This window comes from Quercus robur, chromosome 6 (genome assembly GCF_932294415.1).
Source record: "Quercus robur chromosome 6, dhQueRobu3.1, whole genome shotgun sequence".
Classification (NCBI taxonomy): Eukaryota; Viridiplantae; Streptophyta; class Magnoliopsida; order Fagales; family Fagaceae; genus Quercus; species Quercus robur.
Genome location: NC_065539.1, coordinates 33,069,242 through 33,082,924, shown reverse-complemented (window position 1 = coordinate 33,082,924; position 13,683 = coordinate 33,069,242). Strand labels below are relative to the sequence as shown.

The following is a 13,683-nucleotide window of genomic DNA, read 5'->3' as shown; positions in this document are numbered from 1 at the left end:
CACCGTAGCATCAACCAATGAAGATTGGCTCCTTCCTAACTGCTTCCCAGAACTCCAAACGTCTGTCTCACAGAGATGATAATGGTGAGAACCAGGTTTGGTATAATGCCTCTCAAGGATTTGACAATGGAGAGGAAGAAAGTGAGGGAATTTGATGAGACTCTAAGGTAGAGATTGTGGGTGAAACAATCTGGTTTTTCTTTAGGGTTTCTCTCTCAAAATTCTCTCTGGAAGCTCTCTTTCAATCGTGGGTTAAAAGGGTATTTATACTGGAGTGAAGAGGAATGTGAAACGTCAGGTTTTTCCAAAACAGGGGTGGCTCGCGGCTTGACCTCGCGGCTTGACCAAGTCGCGAGATCCAGTCGCAAGTTAACCGTATGGCCAGTTGTCCTGTTTTGTCCTGTAGTGCTCCAGCTAGCATGACTGTTCATCTTCCAGCATGCTTGGCACGTGTGCATCTTCTGGCAGGTTGAAGTCGCGAGTCCACCCGCGAGTCCCAGCCGCGACACTCTGTTTTCTTGCACACTCTTGAGCAATCTTCACTCTATCTCACTCACTACCCTTACAACAATCCCACCTAAATACAGGGTTACTAAATGCTGAATTACAAGCAAATTTGGCACAGAATAAAGCCAATTAGATGGTTGAATAAATTCAACCTTACAATCTCCCCCTTTGGCTATTCCGTGACAAAACCCTAAAACAGACTCTAGACTTAACATGTGAGTTGGGAACAGTTGATCAAAACTCACTCACACCTAACTCTAGAAGCTGTGAAGCACTTGAATCATATGAACATAAACTCCTGAAACACAACAATACACCATGATCATTGTAAGCAGAAAATTATAAATACATATGAAACAGGCAATATGAGATCAAGCAAAAATGGAGTTAATAAACAAACCATGGCTTGATCAACCAAGTGAACACCACAAGGTAGTGATCACAGTGCTCATTCACACTTGGAATGAACCCAAGGACATACAAGTTAACAAGCACAAGGCAAGACACTTGTATGCTCAACACTCAACCAATGCATAGCACACAAGACATATGCATCTAGGAACAATCCTACAAGGGCACAAGAGTGACAGTACATAAACCAAAATGCAGAACATTTAGATTAAAATACTGATTTCAACATAGCATAAAGGCTGCACTTAAGCAAGGTACATACCATAAAGCCTACAAACTATGCATAAAACAATAACCCTAAAAGCTTACATAAGCATATGGGTACAAACAACAACTTCCTGAAAAACATCATCAAACATATATTAAAGTTTTAAACCAAGAGTATATGAAAAGAGTTAGAAACCAACTATACACCACAACACAGTGTATCAAAACCATAAAAACACTAAAATACCCAAATCATAAACATATATAAACACATTACTCCCCCTCAACTAATTACTCCCCCTTAAGAGCTGCTTTTCTGCTTCTCAATCATCAATGAACTTTCTCCCCCTTTTTGACATGGAATGGCCAAAGGGTCACTTGTCATGCTGAGTTGTGAAGCTGTCAAGTGTAGCAGCCAAGACATCAATCTGGTCTTGCATGGCTCTCATCCTGTCAGAATGCTCAGTTTGGACTGCCCTGATCCCATCAAGCCTTTCCAGAATGATCTGGAAAGCATCTGGAGGTGTGTCTGCAGAAGTTGAAGCTCTGTGTCTTTTGCCACTTCTCCTAGGTGTTGAAGTTGATGCAAGCCCTGCTGCCTCTGCTTCAGTCTCCATTGGAGCAGCCTCTCCTTCATCACCTTCATCTTCTTCTCCTGGAAGCCTAACACTTATCCTTTTGCAGGTGAGCTTGTTGATTGCAGAGGGTGTAGACATGGGACTGATGTCTTGAGGGATTGGAACACCCTTATTCCTAAAAATCCTCATAAGCAAACTTGGAAAGATCAATTTAGGCCTAGAGGTTGTTCTAGTCTCATCCACAATGGTGTCATAAATGTGGGAACTTATGTCTATGAAGTTCTTTTCCTTGAGATCCATCAGAAAGACTGCTCTAGCACAGTTGATTGTAGTCAATTTCCTAATGGGATAGAGGTTAAACATCATAATTATCGTAAGACACCTCATGTCCACTGGAAAGGCAGTGGTATTCAAACATTTCCCTTCTCTCTGCCCACCTATCCTTTGTTGAATTGTTTCAATAGACACACTTCTATCCTTGTAATTGATAAATACTTCATCATCTAATCCTTCAAGCCCTAATGCATCATCTATGACATGAGCATCCAAGACAAATTCTTTACCCCTCACCCAGCAACTCAATTCATTATCCTTTATCACAGCATTTGAGTAAAATTCCCTAATTAAGGGTTCACACACAACAGGGAAACCACCCAAAAGCTTTTCCCATCCTCTTCCTTCAAAACAACTGGGAATAAAAGTTTGCCTTAAGTCCTCCAAATCCACAAATCTCTCTTGAATGATTCCTGCATTCAAGAAGTTATCCTTGTATCTCTCAAAGTGGTGAACAGACCTAAACAATCTAGAATCCATCTTTAATCTCTTGTCAGCCTTCTTTGCAGTAGATTTCTTCTTCTGAGGTGAGGGAGCCATCTGTGAACAATCAGAAAAGGCCACAACAACATATAGCAATATATGTGCAGAACCAGTCAGAACCATGTAGTAAACAGAGAGAGATATCAACCAAACAAATGAACTTCAAAAACTTAAACAGCAAGCTATTTAGTTCAATCATATGGATAAACCAAGCCTAGGATAGGAAACACATGAACAACATGGTGAAACTATCCTGAAGGCAGATAAATGACATTGAGGCAGATAATGGAAAAATGATATGACACTCAAACAATATATTGATCCAAACAGAAGCTACCCACAGAGAGACACACTAGAACATGCAAATCTAGCACAGTAAAACTCACAACCTCAGAACGAACCAATAGAAATCACTCAACAGCTCAAAGATCAGATTGAAATAAAAGAAACACTTAGCTAAGCACAAGATGAAGAGCAATAAGCATATGACAATCATTTAACACAAACTATAGCAACAGCATCCACAAGCTAAGCAAGAACAAGGAGCAGAGACCGAAACACAAACCCATTTCAAAAACACAATCATATGCGAAAAATCAAAGGTAAAAGCACAGAATCAAGTAGAAAAGAGTGAAAATCAGAAAACCCATACCTGTAACTTGACGATTTTGAGCTGCAAGAGTGCAACACAAGAGATTGGAAAAGGGAGCACGGAGTGTTTGGGAGGGAGAGAGTTTAGAAAGAAGATGAACAGTCACAAAAATTCGAGGGAAAAACTGAAAAAGTTTAAAAACTGCTCCTATTTCTGCAAAACACGCGATTTTCGCGACTGGATTAAGTCGCCACACAGTCGCCAGCTCAAGCCGCCAAAGCACTCAAGAACAAAATTTTGAAAAATTTTTTTAAGTGTTTTTCGCGACTGGAAGGTCTACCCGCGAGTGAGTCGCGAGCTGAGCCGCGAAAATCTCTGAGTGAATCTCGCGACTGGACCTTCCACTCGCGAACAAGTCGCCAAAACTGACCAGCGAAGATGCGACTGAGGCTCGCGACTTGACATACCCGCGACTGAGCTGCCAAAACAGGGCAAAACTGTATTTTTGACATTTTCAGATTTTTTCAACAAAACACTTTCCAAAAACACCTAAAACACTCAAAAATCTTTTTGTGCTTGAATTAACAAAGATTGAGCATGTGAAAACACATTTTATCAAGTACAATCACACAAATGAATATGGCATTTATCGAACATAAACTTGTGTGTTGTGTGTGGATATCAACAATGAAATAGTCCTTTGTCTAATGTGAAGCTTCAATGATCAATTCAACCAAGGCATACACAATTAGCACTAGATCATGTGACCAATCTCAATTATAGAAATATGAATATATGACCTCCCACATAACTTGATAACATAACTTGGAGCTTTTCATTTTACTCCACTTTCAGCCATAACATTTGATCTTTTGAGGCAATCATCTCTCATTGTGAGAGGAATATGTAACATTTCTCTTTGAAGAACAGGCCTTTGGCCTTTTTGAATGAAATTTCACTTTTAAAATAAGGTCGCTTACCCTTTTTCCTAGTCAAATACTAGAATGTGCGACAGGCTTTTGCAGCTCAATATCTCTTTTCATTTGGAGATTTACATTTGGTGAGCTCTTTTTAGCAAAAAAAATAAAAAGTGGGAAGAGATATAGACACAAGTCTATGCATGTTTCAAGATCAACATAACCATTCACTAATCATTCATGACAAGTTTGAAGATCTATTTACAACAATCACATAGATTTCAAGATTTTTCCCATAGTGATATGAGTGCATGAAAACAAGCAATGCTCGAAAATGCACAAAGCCATTAGCACAAAGGTACAAGGCAAAACGAGTTTTAAGACAAAACTCAACAAAGTCAATCAAGCTTTTTGATTTTCAAATTTTTATGTAATTTTTGGATTTTTGACTCAAGAAACAAAAAGACTGATAAAACACAATTAAGAAATATTCACAAGAAGACAAGCAAACAACCAAAAACAAAAACAACAAGCATACCACACAAACATAGTCACAAAGCATAGGAAGTATTAATGCATGGACATGTTGTAATGCTTATGCATGAGTACCCCTTTTCACCCACACGTCACTTGCGTTTGGGGTGATTTCCTTAAAGGATTGGGTACGAGAGTTAGGGCTTTCAAACCTTCGTGAGAAGCTTTCCAAGCAGTTGGTGAATGCACCAATCATCTTCATCACGTTCATCATTCCGGGATCTCCATTTTGCTCTCTGGGTTGATCACCTGCCCAAGTTCTCCTATCAATTCTTGGTCCTCCTAACCTTTGAGGAGTTGCACTGTTCTTTGCTCTCAGCTTTTGGCAATTTGGTCGAGTGTGCCCTTGAAGTCCGCAATAATGGCACACATACATTCCTCTAGGACCTCTTTGTGGTCGTGGACGTGACTTGGCACGAGACTCAGACCTGCCCACATACTGATTACGATGATTCAGCATCCGTTGGTCCACCACATTCTTCTTCTCCTCCACCTCGAGCTTCACACCAGTAGGGTCAGCTACAACTGGATCTTTGGCTTTGACAAACTTCACTTCTTTGGTGACATTTCCAGTTGAGCTACTTCCTCCGGTATATCCCAGTCCGGATTTGTCTGAAAAGCTCTTTTGAGAAGATATAACATCATCTAGCTTCTTGGTGGTGACCCTCTCTATTTTAGCATTTGCTTGCATCACCTCGTTCTCAAGAAATCTCACTTTAGTGTAAGTTTCGGACAGCTCACCATTCAGAGTTTCAATCTTACATTTGGCCTCCCTATACCGGATTAGGAGACTTTTGTAGTCCTCCTCAGCCTTCTTCATCTTTCTCACAGCAGCCTTGGCCACCCTTGTGTACTCACCCGATTTCTCCAAGAGTGAGTTATAATTCTCTTGAAGAGTTGCTGTGCTTTCTTCTTCTTCAGCTTCTGATTCTTCGACAATTCCTAGTGAGTCATCATCACTATGATCTCCAAGGTCTTGAACAAGCACATTCAACTCATCTGAAGACTCAACATGAGCAATAGTCATGAAAGCTGAATAGTTCCCTTCTCCATCACAGCTCTCTTCAGATTCTGAGTCGGACGAGTCTGAATCACTCAAGGTCGTGGCATACACCTTGCCTTTCGATTTCAAATAATTAGGACATTCCTTCTTGAAGTGTCCATGCCCGTTGCATTCAAAACAAGTGACACCTTGTGTGGATTGGGATTCTTTTCCATCTTTCTTTTTGAAATCCCTCTTCTCCCTTCCAGAATTTTGGAATTTTCTCTTATCATCAAATTTTCCATTGTTTTTGAATTTCAAAAACTTTCTGAAATTTTTAACAAGATAGGCTACATCTTTGTCCACCATATCTTCTCCCGATGAGCCTTGATCCTCCACCTTCTCAATAATGGTCTTTAGAGCAAGGGATTTACTCTTCCGTTGATTTGGCAGCGACATCTCATAAGTCTGTAGTGAACCAACCAGCTCCTGTACTCTGATGTCGTCAAGATCCTTGCTCTCTTCAATGGCTGTCACTTTAGCACGGAAGCTTTCCGGCAATGATCGAAGGATCTTCCTTACAATCTTTGAGTCCTCCATCTTCTCCCCCAAGTTAAACTTACTGATAACCACTTCATTTAATTTCCCATAGAAAGAGTCGAAAGACTCATCCTCACTCATCTTGAGCTCCTCAAACCGAGTGGTCAGCATTTGTAACTTGGTATCTTTCACTTTCTTCGTGCCTTCATAAGTTGTTTCCAGAATTTCCCATGCATCTTTGGCAATGGTAATGTGAGAAATCCTGTGAAATTCATCTGGAGACACACCACAGAAAATAGCATTTAGTGCTTTACTGTTAGCATTAGATGCAGCAAGTGCTGCCTTATCCCATGTGGATTTGGCTGCCTCAGGTTTGGTCCAACCAATCTCAACAGCATCCCACAAGGATTCATCAATAGAGCATAAAAAAGCTCTCATACGAACCTTCCAAAACGCATAATTACTTCCATCAAAATATGGAGGTGCATTAAGGGATTGAGACCTATCCATCTCAAAAAGGGAGTCAAGGATCACACAATGGTAATGAAACCAAACAGCTGTGTACCCGCTCTGATACCAATTGAAAGTTCAATAACGTGTACAAAAACACTTTTGAACGTTTAGACCCCCAGAAACCAATTTAACCAACACAAGCAATATGTCAAACAACTAGTGTGCGGAAACTTAACATATGCTATAATATGGAATTGGTTAAACAACTATCTAAGTCATAACAAAATAAACCACAGCAGATAATGTAAAGACAGAGATAGAGAGGAAGGAAGATGCAAACACACAGATAACACCCGATGTGTTATCGAAGAGGAAACCGAAGACCTCGGCGAAAAACCTCTCCGCCGCCCTCCAAGCGGTAATCAATCCACTAGAAAATACAGTTGGGATACAAGGACAGCAATAGACCCTCCAAGCCTAATCTACCCAATGCACCTAAGCCCTCCAAGCTTCTTGCTCCAACGAGGTTGCGCCGAACCTTTTTCTTTTCTAGCTTTCCGGATTCCGCTACTACACCGTAGCATCAACCAATGAAGATTGGCTCCTTCCTAACTGCTTCCCAGAACTCCAAACGTCTGTCTCACAGAGATGATAATGGTGAGAACCAGGTTTGGTATAATGCCTCTCAAGGATTTGACAATGGAGAGGAAGAAAGTGAGGGAATTTGATGAGACTCTAAGGTAGAGATTGTGGGTGAAACAATCTGGTTTTTCTTTAGGGTTTCTCTCTCAAAATTCTCTCTGGAAGCTCTCTTTCAATCGTGGGTTAAAAGGGTATTTATACTGGAGTGAAGAGGAATGTGAAACGTCAGGTTTTTCCAAAACAGGGGTGGCTCGCGGCTTGACCTCGCGGCTTGACCAAGTCGCGAGATCCAGTCGCGAGTTAACCGTATGGCCAGTTGTCCTGTTTTGTCCTGTAGTGCTCCAGCTAGCATGACTATTCATCTTCCAGCATGCTTGGCATGTGTGCATCTTCTGGCGGGTTGAAGCCGCGAGTCCACCCGCGAGTCCCAGCCGCGACACTCTGTTTTCTTGCACACTCTTGAGCAATCTTCACTCTATCTCACTCACTACCCTTACAACAATTCCACCTAAATACAGGGTTACTAAATGCTGAATTACAAGCAAATTTGGCACGGAATAAAGCCAATTAGATGGTTGAATAAATTCAACCTTACAGCAAGATCTATCGGTTTTACCACCAGCTTTGCTGCAGAGTTTTGGGCACTGAGGGACGGCCTAAGGCTTTGCCTGAGTCTTGGGATCAATGCAGTATAAGTGGAAGTGGATGCCTCATCCGTAGTCACTTTACTCGCTAACGCAGCAGAAACTAATAGTGAGATTGCTTCTCTTGTTGATGATTGCAGGGACATGCTGAAGAGAATACCTCAAGCTCGGATTAAGCATTGCTACAGGGAAGGAAACAAATGTGCTGACAGACTTGCAAGACTAGGAACGGATATGGTGGAGAATTTTGTTGTTTTTGATGCCCCTCCCCCTGTTATTGCCCCCATTTTAATTTTGGACAAACTGGGCACGACCCAGGAACGTATTTGTAATGAAGTGGACTTTTCCACTTAAGTTTTAATTCAATATCCAAATTACCAAAACAAAAATAAGTTGCCATGAGTCTGAGACAGAGAACAAGTAACTAGCAAGGCACCCAAAAGGAAGAAAGGCAAAATCAAATATTAGTTTTATACTTTTATTAAAAAAAAATAAAAGACTTGAAATTTGAAATTTTGATGATGGTCACGTGGGTTGCCAAGCCCACAAAAACATTAAAAAGGAAAAAGCAAGTTAAAAAGAAGCAGAAACGTCTCATTGAAATAGCAAAGGAAGCGTATGGTTTGGGTGAATGTCTGAAGAAAAAGAAGAGGAAGGTGAATAGAGATGGTGATATACTGATATGGGTTGCTACCGAAAGCACATAGACAAAGGTGGCATTGTGAGCAAGAGCAAGTAAGTTATTGCGAGAGGAAAGTGAGGGATTTAGATCTAAAACCCAATATTTTCTTTTGTTTTTTGTTTAGTCCAGTATTAATTTTTAAGCCAAAATCCAATATATGCCTCGGTATCGCTGAAACGACCTGGTATGGCCGGTATTTAAACCGATAGAAAACAATCGTGTTTCTATACCGGCATAGGTTTTAGTATGAAAAATTCCAACAGTACTAGCCAGCTGATACGATACGAAATTGACTCCCTTGATGATGGGAAACATAATTTGGATGATTTAGCAATATAAATGATAAGGTGTAAGGCAATTTTCCATTCACATGTAGCTAAAAATTGTTAATAATCTTTATCAAGTCAGGGCCCGTTTGATAATGTTGTTCTAGTAACGTTGTTTGTATTTTTTGAAAATATGTGTGGATGAAAAAGTGTGTGGAAATACGTGTAATGTTGTTTAAAAACTGAAAATATGTGTTTAAAAACATGTACCAAACGGACTTTCAGTGTCCCAAAAATATGTACTCCTCGTTTTCTCCTATGCTTTTCTTGCTAAATCACTATGTGGTAAAAAAAAATCACTATAATGTTGCCCTTTCATATATAGGATGCAAATAATCTAACAAAAACATTTCTAGAGGTTATGGCCTCGTAACTTACAACAGCTAGTGGTCAATGGAATTATATATATTTGTATATTGGATTTGGAAAAAATTGTAACCAAATTATATATTATTATATAATAAATTTGGATAGTAAAAGTTGTGACTGTAGCAAATGATTCTCATATGACTTATCTATATATATATATATATATAACCAAAGCTTTTCAAGCTACCATATTTTTCCACATCAGCATTATTTAAAAAAATAAAACTATTAAAAAAATTAAAACCCTAAACCAAACCCAATAAAACCCGGTAAAATTTACTCAGTTCAACCCCTAAACAAAACCCAATACAAAAACCAATTTCTCAGTCTCTCTGTCTCTCATTCAAACGCAAACTCAGCAGAGTAACAACCCCTAAACAAAACCCAATATGGAAACCTATTTCTCAGTCTCTGTCTCTCCTTCAAACGCAAATTCAACCCCTAAACAAAGCCCAATACAAAAACCTTTTTCTCAGTCTCTGTCTCCTTCAAACGCAAACTCAGCCCAACAAGCTAGACGCGGATCTTTCTCTCTTCCCTTGCGACAGTAAACGAATTCCACTAAGCCACAAACGCTTCGCCTCACAACCAACGGCTACAGGTATAATCTTTTATATTAATTTTGGGTGTTTAATAGGATTTAGGTTGGCTATTTTGTTTGGTTTTGATTTACGAAATTGGTTCAGATTTTGTTTTGATTTAGAATTGGTTTTTATCAATACTCAAAACCCTAATATAGGTTCTCCCTCAATTTTGGTTCCTTTCAATATATCAAATTTTAGCAAGAGCAAGAGCAAGCCGAAGAAGAGGACCTGTGATTTCTGTGTTTCTAGGTTCATGATTTGAGATTTAAGTAGAGATTTTTGGATGACAATGGTGAAAGATGATTTCTGCGTATGGGCAAAGTTCATTCTTCGCTTGATTCAGTTATAGTCTAATCCAGTCATGGGTAACTTCTTCTGCTTCGTCTTCTTTTTTTATTATAACTAAATATCAATTAATTATCCTACTTATCTCTCAAATTTTGAATGGTGGTTGCACATTTAATTGTGGCAATTTAAATAGGTCTTAGTGGGATTCTGCATATGGAGAGCAATGATAAATTTGACAGAATTACAACAATTTTTTATTTATTTTCTATTATCTGGAACAAAATTGAGCAATTTAGGTTTGAAACAGCAATTGAACCCTGGAGCTGAGGAAGTTTAATTGCTGTTTGTTACGGTTACTATGCTGCCATCAGCAGGATTTTGCTAGAAAACCCTTTAGAGTCATTCATTATGTGTTGATTTATGCAAAAGGGCTATGCTGATTTTTTTACAGCTTGCAATGTTCAAGTTACAAGGCAATGCAATGGTGTAGTGTAACAATGGCTAGGTTTTTATGCTCTCTAATGCAAACTTTTTATTGCTTGACATTACACAGAGTTGTCATGCATTGCAATTTGTATCTCATACACATGTGATACTTGGCTTGATTATACCCTGTTTGAGCGTTTATCCTTGGTTATAAATTGTGGATATTCTTTCTCCTTTCACTACTCAGTTTGGACTATTGTAATCATAAGCAAAAGGTGACCTTAAGTCGCCAATGCCTAATTTCTCAAGTTGAGAGGCACCAAAATGAGGCCCCTAGGCGCTAAAAGCGAGTTCCTCACTGAAGGTGCTTTGCTCAAAGCCTTATATCAACATCCTAACCACCATTATATCAATTGAAAACAGGGCAGCCAAGTAGGTGAATTTACAGGACAAGTTTGGAACTTTGGTAGAAGAAAGGGTGGTGAAAATGGACAAATATAGCCAAGGCTTTGTGGTTGAGTTTCTATTTCCTTTGATAATTTTGAGAAGCTGCCAAGGCTTTGTGAGTATCTGTTATCTATGTAATTGATTTTTAAAAAAGTTTGTTTAAAGATTTATATATGCTTCATAATTGTTCATAAGTCACTATTAAGAAAATTTTAACTTCACTACTATGGCATTGATTTTAGGGCATCTTTGTAAGAATGTGTTTCCATGTTCTTACCATGACATATACTTTACATGGTTTTTCATTTCACCACATCAAGCAATGAGGAATCGCATTCCAGATGTGTGGGGTGAATTAGGACTGACCATTTTTTTAATATTTTTTTAAAAAATTCAAGGGTGTGGGCATGGGAGGAAACCTTGCTGCTTTTACTTCAAAGTAGTTGTTTTCATGGTAAATTTTAATCAATCTCATGCTCAGGTACATGAATAGGAGAATCGTCTAATACAGATTTCTTTTAAATGTGCTAATAGTAGGAGCTTCTTTACTATTCTATTTTCTGCAGGTTATTTATAGCTGCTGACAGCGATGATATCTCCACAGCTGTACAGTTCATCAATAAGGCAAGGCCATGGATTACATTGATGGCCGTTGGCTGGGAATATGGTGCAAACATGTTGACGAAGTACTTGGCAGAAGTTGGAGAGAGTACATCGCTTACGGCTGCCATGTGCATGGACAATCCATTTGACTTAGTGGAGGCTACAAGGTCCTTTCCTTATCACATGGCCATTGGTCAGAAGTTCACCGGTGGACTGATAGATATTCTAAGATCTAATAAGGTTGGTGATTGCTTTCAATCTTCTATCTATTTTGGTTCAAATGCTTTATGCCCCTCCATTCTAGCATTGTTTTAATGTTGAACAAACATAATCATTGATGTGGTATGCTTTGAACTGTGCTAAAATTTCCCATGATAACACTAATACGTAGGAAACCCCCCAAATCAAAAACCATAGCCCCTTCCTATCAAAAAAAAAAAAAAAAAAGAAGAAGAAGAAGGAAAACCATAGCTTCTCATCCGTTTCTCTCTCCAGTCTCTATGCTTCGTCTTTAGTGCACCTTCTCCTTTGTCTTTGCTCCTAATGATTGTAAGCGATTAAAAGTAAATGAAGAGATTTGTTTTCTCTTTGTTTCACCTTCAGTTCAATTGACAATCGATTTCCTATTGGTTTTTTGTGAGCTTTGCAGAATTGGGATTGAAGGGAGCAAAATCAAGATGCCATGGACATCCTCTTTTGATTCAAATTCGTAAAAGCTTCCTTACTCTCTTTCTCTCTCCATGTGGTGTGAGGTCAAATATTTGCTTTCTCTGTTCTAAATAACAATTTATAGAACTCAATGTTTTATGTTAAATAAATATATGATGTACTCTTTTATATAATACAAATTTGTTGTATTATGTTCTTTCTCTACTCTTTTTGAGTCATAGCAAAAGAATTTGACATTAGTAACTATATTCTATTTATTTATTATGAAAATAAGATTGCGATCATTATTGCAATTTGTTTATTTGTTTATTTATTCATAGAATATATGTAACTATGAAAATATCTTCATTGCCAATGGACCTATGGTAGTGGTATTAATCTTTTCGGCATGTATGTATTTTTATGGAGCTGATATACAGGATTTCTTTTATTGGGCACAAGCATATTGTGTACTAGGTTTGACAATGTTTAATATTTGTGATGTGCAACGAAAATTCGCCAAGTCGTCTCCTGTCCATACGTGTCGTCCAAATCATAGACGAGGTAAGTCATCAGTCACTCGTCCGTCTGTCCTCAAGACAGACGGGACAGACGAGCTTACTATCATCCGTCCGTCCTTGAGGACAGACGGGCTTCTTAGCATCCGTCCGTCTGTAAAGGACGGACGAGCTTGCTACCATCTCCTCGTCCATAAAGGACAAGGGAGGATTACTACGTCTCCGCCGAGTGGAAGAACGAACCGTCGCCAGCCAAGACCAACCGTTGCGAAATACGAACTTCTACATCAGTTACGGAAGTTATTTCCAAGCCTGTTGGATTCCCCAACTGTAGGAGCGGTTACTAAACAAGTAACCGCTTCCCGTATACTATATAAGCACACGCCAATGGAAGAGTAAGGCATTCTGTTCTTGAGAAACTAAGTTTACATTCTTTCAGTCAGAGACTAACTTCACCATCGGAGGGTTCTTGGCCGGCTTCCACCGGTCTCCTCTGAGTTTTTACTTGTTTTCTCAGGATTCAGTTGCAAGTTTACCAAGGCCCGGCATTTTCAGTCCACTGATATCCCAGAGTTCATCAATTTGAATTAGTGAAGATTTTATGTTATGCTTGGGTCTTCTCCATTTAGTTGTATTATTTGATTAGTGAGTCTTGAGACATTCTGATTTAGTCCAGCAAATGATAATTATAATATTGTTTTTTTCTTTTTAAAGAATCCCGTGCATTGCACGGGTTAGCGACTAGTTATATTTATTAAGATGATTTTAAAAAAATAGATTGGGCTTATCAAAAAAATAAAGGTGTGAGAGAGAGGAAAATGATCATGATAAATGTCTTATATTTTGTAAAATAATATCACATTGATAAAACATAGACAAAATTTAGGGGAAAATAGTAAAACTAATGATCCAAGCCCAATGTTCCAACTTCCAATTATTGATCCATTTGCAACCAAGATACGAAGTTAA

General features: G+C 38.8%; 1 long non-coding RNA gene across 1 annotated transcript; it reads left to right on the top strand.

Moving 5' to 3' along the window:
* Window positions 1-9,509: 9,509 nt before the first annotated feature.
* LOC126688484 (uncharacterized) lies at window positions 9,510-12,510 on the top strand. Its single transcript, XR_007644271.1, has 5 exons — window positions 9,510-9,801; window positions 9,940-10,149; window positions 10,922-11,060; window positions 11,512-11,788; window positions 12,198-12,510. It is a non-coding gene; the product is annotated as an uncharacterized LOC126688484 (long non-coding RNA).
* The last annotated feature ends 1,173 nt before the right edge of the window (window positions 12,511-13,683 follow it).